The 16,546-nt window shown below is 43.7% G+C and overlaps 1 pseudogene; it reads left to right on the forward strand.

Annotated features, from left to right (window-relative positions):
- The first annotated feature begins 183 nt into the window (after window positions 1-183).
- LOC147706076 (serine/threonine-protein kinase 38 pseudogene) lies at window positions 184-14,499 on the forward strand (annotated as a pseudogene).
- The last annotated feature ends 2,047 nt before the right edge of the window (window positions 14,500-16,546 follow it).

The raw sequence follows: 16,546 nt of genomic DNA on the forward strand, positions 1-16,546 counted from the left end.
CAAGCACCAGGCTATTACCTTATGTGGTCTTAATAGACAGTGACATCCTCAAATCCTGTAGTAGATCCTTGAATATCAAGATTCTCAAATCATGAATTAGACCCTCAAATCACAGAATCCACAAATGTTGCCATTGCTCATCGGACCCAACTGTAGCCTGCCATTCAGATAGGGCATACTGTCATGGCTTTTGAGGTGCCTGCATGCCAGAAGGATTGGTTGGACTAGTGATTTGGGAGTTACAAATGAGCAGCACACATGCAGTACCTACAATCCTGGGCTGCATGACTCCTGCAATATCAGCAAGGACAACATCCTGTTGGAAATTACACGAGCAAAGGAGATTTGATAAATCAATTGAATGTGTGCTAAGGGGAGGTCTTCTCAGGTAGGAACTGTGTTTTTGTGAACTGACAGATGCATGGCAGTATGGAATATATTGGAAAAGTACAGTGCAGGCAAAAAAAGTACACACAAATGTTGGGGGTGTGGAATTCAGAAGAGTGGAAAATTAGCTTATTATAAGGGCGGTGTGGATCCGTAATAATGACAGATGTGTAGATGACAGACGCAGCAACATTTTTTGCAATCGTGTCAAGTTTCCTTGGTCCATACGCGATGAGCAGCATCTGTTCAGGTTTGTCTTTGTATTTTGTGACTTTTAATCTTTTGATACCATTATATATCAAGTCCCAGAAAAAACCTGGACTACGGCAGCAATCCATTCATGAACTTGGGACACTTGGCAGCTATCGTCTTAGAAGGAAGAATGGTTATGAGAAAGATTGAGATGCATGAGAGAGATGAGAATGTGTGTCTGTGTGTACCTGTGTGTGCCTGTGTGTGTGTGTGTATGTGTGTGTGTGTGTGTGTGTGTGTGTGTGTGTGTGTGTGTGCACCAGTATGTATGTACGAGTGAGAGGGATGTGTGTGGATGAGAGATAGTTGAGACAACTGTACAGGGTACATGAAAAGAAGGGGGGCTTGAAGGGACAGAGGAGTATGTTCAGTTCAGGAAAAGATGTCTGGAAGTAGGACTGTGATGTGGAGGAAGAAAATGGGCTAAGTAGAAAGAGTAGACATTTCTTTATATGACTCGGCAAAATTAGAAAAAAAACCACTGAAATATACCAGTTATAGTTTAGACATGAAACTTTAAATTCCACCACGATCTAGCTGCTTTTGACCTCACATATTACATCACTTGTTAAAATTAAATTTAAAAAAAGAGAATAGAATGTGGTATGTGTTTTTTGTTTTTTTAGGGATGGATACTGTTCCTGTCTGAAAGCCATTGTATGATGGGACCAGAAGTTATAGTTTTTCAACTAAACTATAACTGGTGCAATTCAGTGGATTTTTTTTTTTTACGTTAGGTTAGGTCTCATTCCAATACTTAACCAAGCGTCACCTTAACCGTTAGTTTTTTTAGTGAAAAAAAATAATATATATGCATAGTGCTTCTTTATGTATTTCAAAGTCTGTACTGAGTGGTAGCGTAAAGTGAACATTAGTGTAGTAGATGATATCATCAGTGATGTCAATGATGCCATTTGAGGTGTCATCAATGATGTATTTGAACAAGTCATGAGTAACATAATATGTGAGGTCATAAGCAACGCATGGTAGGGTGCAAGTTATGGTTAGCTCTGTAAACTACAACTGGTGAATTTCAGTATATTTGTGTAGTTTAAAATGATATCCCTAACAGACATTTTCATCTAACTATAACCTTACTTTAACCTTTATGTTTTCAGTCCCTCCCCAAGTCCATACAGTCCCTGGTGACACAATCCCAGAGGCCTGCTCAAACACTGTGTCCCGGGGAGCTCAGCCCCTGGCCCAGTAGATTCCCTGCCCGGAAGAACACAAGCAGGGAAACATGTGTCTAGCAATCTGAAAGCTCCCGTCGGGTGGGAGAAGACATGACTTCCCTGCCCACATATAGCATTTGTAAATGGACCAGTCAGGCCCATTGTGTGCCCTCTCTAAACCTCAATTCTAGAAAAGCTACTAATAATACTTTTATGAAGGCGTAGGTGCCAGGTACGATGGCTGTGATAGAATAAGCCTTTAAACAGAATGCTGGCAATGACAGCACACACCTACAGCTAGAAAGACTGTGGAAAGTCATTCACATCCACAGGACACATGTGAGGTACTTTGACACCCACTCACTGGCCTCCATCTCCATAGTGGTGTACACAGAACTGTATGTTCTCCAGCTTTGACCTTAATAAACCTCAGTTGTCCTTCCACTGTCTCTTTTTCACTATTTCTTAAACATTAGTTGGATCTGGGGCAATCTGTGATAATCTTCTTTGCTCTTTCTCCCTGTGCACATCTTGAGTGACTAAGTTAACTGTCTACCTAAAGTTAGCTTTTCAGAACTATTCTTCAGAGTGAGCCAGACATTGAGCGGAAAATCACCTTTTTTTACAAGGTAAGAACGACCAATCTACATTGACAGCAACTGCATATCAGTCTTATTTCGCTTCTAAATATGGGTAATAAACTACTTTTTAAAGTTGTTGCAAGCCAGCTTACCCATATATGGTGAGATTGAACCTTCCAGAACTATCTGACTTTGTTCCCGGTAGACCCTCGTCACACAACTTGCAAGATGTTGAACAGTTTCAACCAGTATTTGCTTCTTGCATTTACCTCCGTAACCAGTGGCCTCATTTGCACACTGCTTGCCAATGTTTTTTCAGTTCCTGCAGCCACTGCATTGGTACATGCCCTTGCCTACAGTTCTGAAGAGGCCTAGAATTAAAGGCCAAAACAAGTCGACCCCCTCCGATACTAGGAGCACGCTTCACAAGATCTACAAATCAAAGTTGAAAATCTTTTCTACAGCCCATTGCCCGAACTGTATAGAGACATTTGATCCATCCTTCTATGATTAAGTCCTCCATTCTGTTTCTCTTACTCTAGGTGACCTACCTGGAGATGGTACTCATATTCCTAACAATGGATTCGACCGTCTACTCTAATACATTGTGCTTTTAACAAGGATTGTGCTTGATATATACATATGTTTTTCATCTTGGCGCCTATGTTGCTTGTTTCGCTCTGCGTAGTAAAGATGCCCTGGTTAATATAAGAAATAATTATTATTTTTATGTATGCAAACAATTTTTAAGTAACCAGTTATCATCTAATAGCAATTAATAAGTTATTGTGTTACTATTTGTATGAATCTATCTTTCTAGATCTTCTCTTTCTAATATACCTTAGTAATATAGCTTAGGCTCACGAAGGTTATACAGGCTTAACCCTTTAGGTTAATCCCACAGTCTGCAATGGCAGGCTTGCTATGAGTAGTTTAATTGGGTCACTCAGGGTGGCACAAATAGTGCTTCAGGCCCCGTTGACCCCTTTAACAACCTAGCCCTGGATAACACTGGCACCATATACTAGGTACTTATAAGGGGGTTTAAGTCCTTTGGCAATTGGTGTTACCAATTCACACATATCAGATTAGGGAGAGAGCACTGGGACTGGGGCCCGGCTAGCAGGCAAAAAATGGGCGGGGGCATCTGCAAAAAAAAGTCCTGGTTCTTACAACACATTAATGATGTTGTCCCTGCCCTTGATTGCATATCAGAGCTAGTTGACACATATAATCTACTTATTCGTGATCACTTGGTACAACTGCCTGGAAACATAGAAATTATTCACAGTAGTAATAGAACACTGGTCATCACTTGTCATAAATGTCCACAGCTGATGCCTCTACAAGGCAAATAACAAAATGGCCAAACCAATTTTAGGTACAATAATGCTTGATGGCATCATGTTGATGATTTCAATACACTTTGCATAAGCTTTGTATGTAGGTACTTGCTAAAACACATCTAAGATTGTAAGGATCATCACCATACTTAGGGATTCTGATGTCATGCACCATGTATTAAAAGGTTCCTGTGTCCCCACTCAAATAATGAGATTGATCTTCCCTCCTATAACTTTACGTCAGTGAGTGCTCACCAAGATTGCCATATTGCTTTACTGCCTGGGCTACACCAACAGTAACAACCAAGGCCTTTTGCACACACATAATGTAGTCTGTGACATGTTTACAGCATGATGGCTAGAACTCAATTTGCCTTAGCACCAGAGACCAGGTCACACTAATGACTCTCATCACACATTGCTAATGAATCAAACTGTTACAATCAATTATATCTCCTTGGTAGGCAGGTCACATAGGTTATAAGATGAAGGTTTACTCAATAAGATAACTCTTAGGGCTTTATTACGAGTCTGGTGTTCCATGGACTGCTAGATTTGTGGGGGCGCAGCGGTGGCAGTCTTATGACCACACTATTACAACTAGGACAGTCAACACCTGTTGTCCCACCACAGCCGCCAGGGATCTGCTGATCTTCTGTGTTGCGGCAGTCAGGAGGCTGCAATATGCTTGGCGGGACCACAGTAGTCCCACCAAGCATATTCTGAGTTTCCTCTCTGCCGCGGTTTTCACGGCTGTTCCTCCTCCAGGAAAACCATTACAGAGAAGAAAAGGCTCCCTGGTGCCTCTGCACCTTGGGGTGCATGCAAGGGGCACAGAATGTCTGCTCCTGTGTGCATGCACCACATTTCCTGCATGGCGGACTTTACAAATTGTCTCGTTGCCCACTTTCTTTTTGCGTAATGCTTTTTTCGCATAGCGCCGAAGATCTTCACTTTGATCTTGTGTGAATTTATGACCTTTGTTAGTCTCGTTGTAAGTATTAAGAGCATTTAGTCCCCTTTGTAGGCCAATTTTGGTGTGGTCCATCACTACCAGGTCATCTGCGTATTGAAATATTTGGAACTTATTGGGGCTATTTTGGGACTTGCAAGTTTGGAATTTTTGAAGCATTTTCCCTAAATCTGCTGTATATAAATTAAAGAGAGGTGAGGCAAGAACGGAGCCCTGTTTTAGGCCTCAATCAGCCCTTTTTTGAGATTGCTATTTTGACTCTTATCCAGGTTTTATTGTATAAGAAGGTGATGGCGTTCAAGAGGCCTGCAGGGATTTGCCAGTTCTGTAGCTTATTCCAAAGCTTATGTCGAGAAACCCCATCGAATGCTGCTGAGTAGTCGACAATGCAAGCAAAGACTGTTTTTTATTTGTGATGTTTGCTTGCTGGCTCAAATAAGATAGTGCCATTATGTTATCAATTGACAACCCTCCTCCTGCCGCCAATGCCGTGCTCTCCTCGGCAAATTTCACCTTGCTGGGCGATTTTAATTTACATCTGGACCACCCTCGTGATATATCAGCCAATAGTCTTCGATCCAACCTTCAGGCTATTGACCTATGCCAAAAAGGCTTTCTTGCGACACACATCAAGGGGCACCTCTTAGACCACATCTATAGTAATATAGACAGTCTTACAGCTGAGACTCCTATTCCTCTACCCTGGACTGATCATTTGTTGATACCCTTTACATGGTCTATAAGTCCCCCCTCTACCCCTCAAAATTCCAATAAGCACTGGGGAAGGAAATGGGCCTCGCTTTCGCTCCCTGACTGGGAATTGGCTCTCACCAAATACCCACCTCAGAGGGCGACCAATCCCAACATTGCCACGACTAACTTTGATAACTGGATCTCTAGCACCCTTGATCAAGTTCTCCCGAGGAACCCCTTGCAATCGATAATAAGACCCAAAGTCGCTCAGTGGTATACACCCGCCCTTAGAACAATAAAGCAAGCCTGCCGCAAACTTGAGAGAGCTTGGAGGAAGGACTGTTCACAACATAGGAAGGCTGAATACAGAGCAGCAATAACGCTCTACAAAAATGAAATAAAAGCTGCACAATCCCACTTTTAATGATTTAAAAATTAGTCTGGCCGCTAATGCTCTCAAGGAAATTTTTAAAATAGTTAAATCCTTAATCTCTCCCTCCCCTGAGCGCCCGTCATTAGACGGCGCACAAACCCGCTGTAACACCCTTGCCATTTTTTTCTCCCAGAAAATTCAGGCCATCTACTCCTCATTTACCATTGGCAACGAGGATACACAACATACCACCCCTACAGCCTCTGACTATCCCGCCCCCTTTCTGCTTGACAAATTTCCACTCCTCGACCCTATTGCATTAGACAGGCTGATTCCTAAGATCACCTCGGGATCTCCCAACGACCAAGCACCCCCTCAGACTCTCATTAAGGTCATTGACGTCATTCTTCCGGTCATTCTTGATGTCCTCAATGCTTCCATCACTTCTAAATCCGTCCCACCCCCATGGTTAAAGCTTTATTGAAAAAGCCCACATTGGACCAGAACAATTTGGCCAACTATCGCCCTATCTCCTTACTTCAATGGATGAGTAAACTGCTCGAGAGGCACGTTAATAACATCTTAGTGGACTATTTAGAGTCCTACAGTCTGCTCTGTGCCTCCCAGACAGGGTTCCGCCCTAAGCACGGAACTGAAACCGCTCTCCTAGCGGTGACGGAAGAAGTTAGAGCTGTGCTGGACCGGGGAGGAAAGGCTGCATAATATTACTCAACCTCAGTGCCGCGTTTGACATGGTCAACCATGCCACATTATTACAGCGATTGAATGGCTTGGGCATGTCGGGCGCGGCCCTGGAATGGCTAACCTCCTTCCTGGATGAACGATTCTTTCAGGTGTTTGAGGGTGAGACAGTCTCCCCCAAGCATCCACTTAGCTGTGGGGTGCCCCAGGGCTCCTCCCTAAGCCCCACTCTTTTTAACGCCTATATGGAACCTCTAGAAAGGATAGTCCATCCCTTTGGTGTGCGTATTGTTACCTACGCCGACGACACCCAATTGGTGGTCTCTCAGTCTATTCAGTGCCACAGTGCAAGTGCTCCCTATGTTAAATTGATGTACTAATTGGTGATTCCATGATTGGGTTATTTGATTTACCTGTCAGTCCCTAATACAGTGCACCATGTGTGCCCAGGGCTTGTAAATCAAATGCTGCTGGTGGGCTTGCAGCACTGGTTGTGCCACCCACAGAAGCAGCTTGTAAAGTGTGTCTCAGGCCTGCCATTGCAAGGCCTGTTTGCAGTCTAGTACTGCCATGTCGACTTGGCAAGTGTACCCACTTGCCAGTCCCTAAACCTTCCCTTTGCTTTATATTAGGCACCCCTATGGTAGGCCCAAGGGCAGGGTGCATTGTAAGTATAAGGTAGAACATGCTCTGGTGTGTGTAGCATGTCCTAACAGTGAATTACAGCCATTTGCGTTTTTCACTATGGTAAGGCTACATCTTCTCTACAGGCTAGGAAAGGCAGTTAGATTATTACATTCTTATAATCCTAACTGACTCAGGGAACATGGTAGAAATTTGGATTTAGTATGCCTGAACCTTATACCTACACTTACCCTTGTAAACCCCGGCTCGGCTACACAGCTCGATACGGCTCGCCACGGCAAGTTCGGAAGGATTTCGAGTCCCCAACTGACGCACTGACCAGACGCTGTCATCCTCCTTGCAGAGAATCCAGCTCCACTGTTTCTGACTCCCTTCGTGGGGTGTTAAAGATCAAGACTCGGAAAGAGATTCAATCCTCTCTCACTCTAAGGTATGGAGCAGACTAGAACCTAGAGGGACTCTTGGCAATACTAACACTGACTACAGCTAAATTAGACTATAGAAAAACAGAATTTGTATTTTATGAATATATGTCATAACTACAAATCATGCTATTGCAGTATTATTTCATCTTACTACTAATGCTGTATATATTCTATTTTGCATTCAGTCTTACGATTGTAGCAGTTCATATCTCTTGCACGAGAAATAAGACTGTTCAATAAACCTTTTTTATTGAAACGCCTGTCTATCTATTTCTGTGCAACTCTGAAGAAACTAAGCATGCATGATTGACTGAGTTAAACTGTTATCTATTGTTTCCACGATTCTGAGAACTGTTCCGATTCTAAAGGGAAACAAATTTGTCAAGTTTATGCGGTTTTCAGAAACGAATCCCTTCTTGTTCATTCAACAGGTTTCTAGTGACCTCTGACTTAGCTAGCACACACAAGTAATTAAGTTTAATGTACTCGATAGAGGCATACTGAACTCAGTCCTATGCCACATCTATAGGGTATATAATTCCAATGCGCAGAGCCTATAAGTGAAATAGGAACTACACTACAAGTGTGGCAGCCTTTTGCTCAACACAAGGGACATTGTGTTAGCCCAGGCAGCACGCTTTGTATAAAGAGTATAGAGTTAATACGTTTGCAATAAGAAAAGGTATGCCCCACCCATCATCAATTTAATAGCCTTTTGCTCACTCCATCTAATCATCCTCAATGCCTCTGGTATGGGCTAGGGTGTTAACTCGTTTGTGTTGAATTCTATGGACACTTAGATCCACTTGGAGGATTGCATGGTCACTTGTGTCGTGCATCGCCATTGCAAAATAAGCTATGTTTTGGATGAGATAGTTACACAGGAAGATTTAATCAATTGTTGTGCTATTATTAAATGTGAACATTTCTGGTGAATTTAAATTTTGGTTTATATTCAATACCCCATCAGACATGAAGTTGTTGTTTAGCAAAAAGTAGTTGAAAAGCAATTCTGAGCATGTTAGACTCCTTGTTCCACTTGTCTCTATTCCTAAATAATGAAAATTAAAATCGCCCATTATCACCTTGGAAGGCGATGGGTATGTGCATAGAATTTCCTCTATTGTGCTGATTGTGTATTTTGTTGTTTATAATTTTGCCTGACCCTGAGCATTGAGGTACACATTTATTATTAGCAGAGAAGATCTTCCTTCCTTGTCCTCTTTTCCTTCCACTATAAGTGCCTGCAACATTTCTGAGTATGTTTGTATTTTTCTTATTGTGAGTTCTTTTGCATGCTTTGTGTAAGTCGAGATTCCACCAGACGATTTCTGGAAGCCTGCAAAACCCTCCAAATATGTGAGCTTTGTTGTCCAAGTATCTTGTAGGCATACAATATCCCCTTCTTGCAACATCTTCCTAGCCGATTCATGCTTGTGTGCTTTCTGAATACCCACAACATTCCATCATATACTTTTAATGCCCAATTGATTAACTTTATTGGTTCTCTCAATTCCAATCTCTATACCCTTTGTTTGTTTGGTGTTACGTAGTTCTTAGGGGGCCTCCCTGGTCTCAGGAATTGTGAGTGGCATACATTGTCTCACTGCCTATCGGGTCATGTTGCTCCCTTCTTTTGGATTTTTGTAATTCTTTGTGTGTTACTCTTCTTTTTTGTGATAATTCCTTCCTTGGGTCTTACCAAAATACTCAAGTTGATGCAGTTCTGAAACGATTGTGTCATTGTTGTTCCTCTCAATACACTTTGCAAATTTTCTCTGCCCTTCTCTTGACTTTTTCAAGTGTTTGGTGGTTGGATTAGCATATTAGGATATTTTCTTGCTTTACTTCTTCTATTTCTATGCCTCAGTTTTAAAAGCTTTCCTTTTCCCGGAGGACTGTTTCTGAAGAGCAATGGTTCTTCCATGTTACTATGGTGAAATCCTGGCTGTTATTTTTCTCTTTTGGTACCAATTGTATACTGACCATATCTTCACTTGTTATTCCTGTCAATGAAGGTATATGGTGGAGTAGCCTGAAAAGTTTTGCCCGGTTTAGTATATTTTGGCTCCCTTTGATTTATACAGTTGCTGGAATATGGTCTTCCCTTCATGGCTTCTGTGAGCAGCATTTGGTTTATTATCCCTCGTGGCCTGTGAGTATGTGATTTTTTTCATACAGTTTTTCTTTAAGTGGGTCATGAGGATAACTTTTTATTTGAGTTTCAGTTGCTTTTTGTAATCCTCCCTTTGAGGGATCTTCATGATTGCTATAATGCACCTCTCGATGTCCATCTTTCTGCTCAGGCGGAGAGCTTTTTTGGTTCCAGAACAACTCAGGGCCCGTGGGGTTATGGCTTGTGAGGATATGGTAGTTCTCTTTATGTTCCCTTCTTCAAATGATTTGCTTTGCTTGGATGCCTTTGTAGAGGATGGATATGACTTACTTTTTCCTAGCACATCCTAATTCGGATTTGGATTTACTAATGATTCTTCTGGGGCATGAGGGTGCTGTCACTAGCTCCTTCTGATTTGTGTCATCTTTTGGCATTTCTGCTGTTTTTAAATGTTTTTTTCGCACACCTTGACAGCTTACTTGCAGTGTTTTCTTGCTTACAGGAACTTATAGTTTCCTGAGTCGTAGATAACTCAGTGATTGACAAGTCGGCTGCCTTAGTGTTAGTTTTTTTTACTGATTCGAATTTTGAGGCAACCTTTGCTAGTTCTCCGTCTTCCCTTCCTCATTAAACGTTTGGTTGAAATTTGCCACCTTCCTTTGGATCTGATCTTATGGTGTCAGACTCTATTTTGACAGTGATTGTGTTTTGGTTACATTGACTGGAATTGAAGGAGTCTCAAGTTATCTCATCCTCGTCCTTGCCTACTGCTTTTTTAAGTTGTTTTACTTGACCTTTAGACAAGAATAGGTCTTTTGCTAGTGATCCTGCAGTCTCATTATCTGAGTTTTGCAGACCAGGTGAGTTAAGGTTCCTTAGCTCGTTCATCATTGTTAACAGGAGCTCCAATCTTATGATTGAGTTGTCCTGCGGAGGATTACCCTATGTTTTACATGGCATGAAGATCAAATCATTTGGACTTGAACTAAAGTCTTGTTTGTGCTTCCTTGTTTACTGTCCTTGTTGTAACAGGTCCGGGTCTTCAATATCGCCTGGGCCTGAGGGTTTAGAGTTGACAGTAACCAGCTGGCCGCCATTGATGTCATATGTGTAGACTTCTACCTCAACAGTTATTGATTTTTAAAATTTTCTGCTGTTGGGTTGTGTTTTCTGAGGCTGTAGAGACTGGCTACTGCTGGACACTGCTGCTTCCACTCCTGGGAAAAATAACTTGACTGGAGGTTCGACTAGAGGATACTTTGCTCGGAGGAGTAGTATTTGTTTGAGAGATTACAATCTTCTGGCTTCCTGTAAAGTAGTTTTCTATTACCACGGTTGTAGATTGAGCCTCCTTTGCTTTCATATCCATTTTAAGTGTGGTCTCTTTTGAGCCGGGGGGGGACTCCTATATTAAATGTGGGTGTCCCCTTGGCTACAGTTCGAAAGCATTCAGTGAGTGTCTTGTGTCTCGCCTCCTGTCTGCTTTCCTTTTTTATGATGGACGGGATAATTGTCTTTAGTGTGTTTCTACTTGTTGTGGGAGTCACTGCCTCTATGCGGTCCTTTGATGGTGGTGGTTCACTGTCACTTGGGTTGCTAGAAATAACCCTGTCCAGAGGCTTATATTTAGTTGACCTTTCCATGTTTTTATTGATAATTGTGGATGGACATTCATTGTCAATTGGTCCATTATTCTTTGCTGATTCCCTATCCATAGACTGGACAATGACATCTTCTTGAGTTATGGGCATGCTTTTTGATCTCTACTCTGTTGCATCCACGAGATCCGCTTGGTGACTTTCACCACTGCTCTCCTTTGTAAGAAGGTTCTACGGGCTATCTTCCAACCCTTGGCAAACACCTGAAAATGGTGCTCACCCTCTTATGCTTGAGGTCCAGCGAGTGCCACTTTGTATTCCTTGCACCAACTCCTGGGCCCACGTCAAAGAACTTTTTTTACTCATTTAGGCTCATTTGACATAGTTAACATTGCAGTTGAAGTAGAATACACAGTGCAGTGTACAAGGCAAGCAGGGCACTGTGAGGAAGGTACACAAGCCGCACCAGGCACCTAGACGGACCACTTCCGAGTGCCCCTCAGGGCACCCTCTCTGCGGCAGCTAGCTACAACTGATGCACTCGCTGCAAACACATCCCATCTCAATCTTCCTGGGTTGCCAATGTTTTTTTTGCTCTATTTTCCACTCTTTCTTCACATGTGGGGTTTTGAGGTAGGAAGTTGTCCCCACCACTGGCTTTATCTGCAGCCCTCCTCGCCTGCGGCCTTTCCCTCTGCCTCCCAGACAGCCTCCCAAACTGTTTCTCACTCCCAAACTGTTCTCGCCCACATCGAGGTCAGCACCAATACTAGCACCAGCGCTGCTTCACTCACTTGCCTGGCTTCTCTGGCTTGTTGCAGTGTTTGCTGGGAGCCAGAGCTGTGGCGAAACGAGGGTGAAGCAAGGGCAGTGCAGAGCGAGGGCTGGTACCCGGTGGATCGGCAACCTCAAGATGTCTGATGCCGACAACAGTTACCGGTGCCCTTCACTGTCCACGGGCTGATCTTGGTCCCTGAGGCCACGATGGTGGTGGCATTGGTTGCCCCACTGCTAGCGGCTGCTGGTCCTGCTCTCCACCGCTACGTGCTATGTGCTACTTGCGTGCATGCATTACTTCGCTTGTCTGAATGGGCTGTTCACTTTCTCCAAATCCTGCAACTCCTTGACGCTCTGGGTATCTTCCAACCTTCGCTCATCCCAAACAATAGGATACTGCATAAACTTAAACTTAGAATTTTAAACTATAGAATCAAACCTCCTAAGACAAACAGCATCTGGCAGTAGGTCTCTTTCACCCCTCACTCATCCCAACATACTGGGCATTTTGCAAAAATAACAAAATGGGAATCTTTCACTTCTCAGATATACAGTAGGCAAAGAGTATCTTTCAACACTCGCTCATCCTCGCAACAGAACACTACTTAAACTGAGAGACAACACCCAATCATAAAAAATTAAATGGGTATTTTTCAACCATTACTACAGCAGTAGGCAAAGGTATCTTTTGAATATAGAAACACATATTTAATCTCTTTCATCAGCACTCATCCCAACACAGGGCATCTTAAGCATAACCACAAACACACTAATGGAAAACATTTTGAATCTCTTCCATCAGCACTCATACCAAACAACAGGACATCTTGTGCACAACCAAATAAGTATCTTTCAATCCTCACCCGAACAGTAGCAAAGGGTATCTTCCCCTGGAAGCAGGCAGCTCTTGGGTTGTGAAGATGTTTTATAGCTTTCAGGATAAGCTAAATCTCTACCTTATTAAGAGTTTCTTCCTGACGGTAATATGATGACTCTGAATGAAGAAAGATACACTTAGGGGACCATTAGGATGGCGGGCGGATTGCCCCCGCCCGGCCGGCCGTGGTCACCGCCGGCCCGGCCGTGGTCACCGCCGGCCCGGCGGGGGCAATCCGCCCGCCATCCCTGTAGGAAAGACCCCCTGCCATATTATTATGGCTGGGGGGTCCGCGGCGGACGGAAAGACCGTCTGCCGAATTTCCGCCCCGGTCGACTTGCGCCCGGGCGGAAAAGGCTGCAATATGGTGGCGGTGTCTGTTTGACACCGCCAGCCATATTACAATGTGGTTTGAGGAATGCCTTTCCGTGGCGGCACTGCCGCCACTGAAAGGCATGCAGAGTCTGCTAGGGGGGCCCGTTGCAGGCCCCCAGGGACTCCGGGGGGTGGGAGGTGCCCAGCAGTTCCATGCACAACATGGCAGGCACTGCGCGGTGCCTGCCATGTTGTGCATGGAAGTGCACAACATGCCTGCCTAACATTGTGGTGGGCGGTGCTGAGTGCACCGCCCGCCACAATGTTAGGGCTGCAGGATGCGCCCGCCACTGTGGCGGGCACATCCTAATAGCACCCACGGGACCCCCGCCCTTATGGCGGGCGGTCCATTTACACGACGGGATGGCGGGCGGACTTTATCCTAATGAGTCCCTTAGTGAAGATGAAGCACAGTTTTATATTGCAGAGACAGTCCTCGCAATTGACTCCATTCATCAACTGGGATTTATACACAGATATATTAAACCAGACAACCTTGTCCTGGACAGCAAGGGCCATGTGAAACACTCTGACTCTGGACTTTGCACTGGACTAAAGAAGGTTGTAAAGAAACTTGAACCACAATCTTTCTAGTGATTTCACATTCCAGAATTTGAACTCAAAGGGGAAAGCTGAAATGTGGAAAAGAAACAGTGGTCAGAATTTTCTACAGTGGGGACTCCAGATGATATTGCACCAGACTTTTTCCTGCAAACTGGCTATAACAAGTTATTTGACTGTTTGTCGCTTGGAGTGTTGATGTATGAGATGTTAATTGGTTTCCCACCATTCTCCTCTGAGATATTGGATGAACCATATAAAAAAAATTATGATTTGGAAAGAGACGCTTACTTTTCCACCTGAAGTGTCAATTTCAGAAAAAGCTATGGATCTAATTCTAAGGTTCTGCTGCGATTGGGAACATAGAGTTGAAGAAACTGGAGTAGAGGAAATTAAAACTAACTCTTTCTTTGAAGTACTTGACTGGGAGCATATCAGAGGATGACCTGCTGCAATTCCAATCGAATTAAAAAGTATTGATGAATTTCCAGAGTCCGATATCCTAAAACCAACAGTGGTCACAAGCAGCCACCAGAAATCTGACTACAAGAACAAGGACTAGGTTCTCATCAATTGCACTTACAAGCGCTTTGAGGATTTAACTGCTCGCTGCACTACTCCAGCATACATGAAATCTGGAAAGTAGTGGATTTTGCTCTGCAGGATTTTCAAAGCGATTTGGAATCTTTGGCTCTGACCCACAATATTCTATCAGAGGTTTTCAAAGCACTACACAGATTTACTCAGTACAGGGCTTGCGTTGCTTCCTGTGACAAGTATTACCTGTTAAAGGTACGCATATTCAAGCCTACTGATCCTAAAGTGAGGCATCCTGGGAAACCTCATTGATTTTCTCTAGAGTTTAGGACCCTTTGACCAAGATTCTTTGTGAAGCTCTTGATTGGGGCATTGTGACCCATTGATGCAGCTACAGGACAAACATTTCCAATGCCTGATCTCACAGAGCACACAGTGTATCGAAGCATGTGTAGGAGAGAGATTGGTTTCTTTGTTATGCAAGAGCTGCATTGAAAAGCAGCACAGCATCTCATTAGTGAGCCTTCTTTACACAGATTCCTGCCTGGGAATGTGAATCATTACCACGTTAATGTCATGAGGGTGACTGCTGTTTAGCGTCCCAATCTTTTTTTTTTTTTAATCCATCCTCGTTGCCAGTGTTACAACCAAAGATAGCTCCTTGCTAGGCAGGCCACGTGCGTTATAAGATTAAGGTTTATTGACTAAGATAACTCCTAGTTACAGGTTACAAGATAAATGTGCATACACCACACCAGCTGCAGCATCCTATTTCTCAGCCAACTCTCTCCAACTGACACTCTCCCAAGCAAATCACTCACCAACATTCCATTACATTACTCATACTGGCTGAGTAGTAGGCAACAGGGAAACTGGGGAGAGAATACATTACACGTAAATCAGGATATAACACAATCACAATGCATAATACACAAGATAATTAATAACATTTTCACATCCTTCTTCTACAATAAAGTAAGCATACATCATCCTAAACCCACCTCTCCCACCAGCTGCAAAGTGCAGTGTTTTGACAAAATATCAAATAAAAAATATTGTAATACAAAAGTATTGTGTCAAGAATATTGAAATGTCAAAAATATCATCGTCAGGAATATCGAATGTAAGAATATCGTTGTGAGTGCTGTATTTAACACTCTTGAAAAATATATTGATTTAGAAAATATTGCTGTGTATAATATCAATTGTGCTATCTTGTATGCTTTTTATGGTAGTGTGTTTCATTTTATATGTTTAGATTTTTAGGTTTTGACCTGGCGAGGGCACGCAGTGCCCCGACCAGATCGAAAACTTTTGTCAACAGTATGGATGTTTGGACCACCTCTGTTTCCCATTGGCTAGCTCCATAAATGGACGCTAGCCATTGGGAGACAGAGGCTGTCAATCACGCTTTCCTGTGAAAACGCGATGCGGGGGCGTTTCTGTGTCTTTTTTTAAGTACCGCCCTCTCCTCTTCCCATTGGCTGGAATTTTACCTTCCAGCCAATGGGAAGGGGAGAGCGCGAAAAACACGCCCCCGAATCTGCCGGCCGGGACACCCCCGTGACGTCATTCCCGGGCCGCGCTGTGATTGGCTGCCGGCCCGGGACCTGACTAGTTAATAATGGTGCGTTGTTGTTTTGTGCTACAGTTAGGGTTGTGTTGCTACTGTCCTGGTTTGTGTAAACTGCGCACAGGTTGTTGTGCAGCGTGAGAGCGCTGACAGTACGTGACGCGAGGCATGGTGCTGCTGCTATTCAACATGATCAGCCCCAGCTGACGCAGTCATCCCATGCACAGGCTCAGAGACCCTCGCTTTCTAAACACAGTAAAAACACTTCTGTCAGTTCGAGCTCCCTCAGAAGTAGCGCGCGGGCAATGTCTGCAGTTCACACTGGCCTGCCAGCAGCACAAACACCGACTGCCTTCTGCAGGACACAGCCTTCCTGTGGAAACACAACTGACTGAATGCAGGGTCATCCCGGTGTGAAGAGAACGCGAGAACCGACACAATATTAGTGATGCTTAAAACGTCCAGCCTGCGGTAGGAGTGGGCACTGACTGACAGCGTGGATTCGCCTGCCTGAGGAGGAAGGAATACGACCACTGGCAGCAACTAAGCCTGCATGGGTTCTTGGTATAGACTCCAGGTATTG

This window comes from Lissotriton vulgaris, chromosome 7 (genome assembly GCF_964263255.1).
Source record: "Lissotriton vulgaris chromosome 7, aLisVul1.2, whole genome shotgun sequence".
In the NCBI taxonomy this organism is placed as follows: domain Eukaryota; kingdom Metazoa; phylum Chordata; class Amphibia; order Caudata; family Salamandridae; genus Lissotriton; species Lissotriton vulgaris.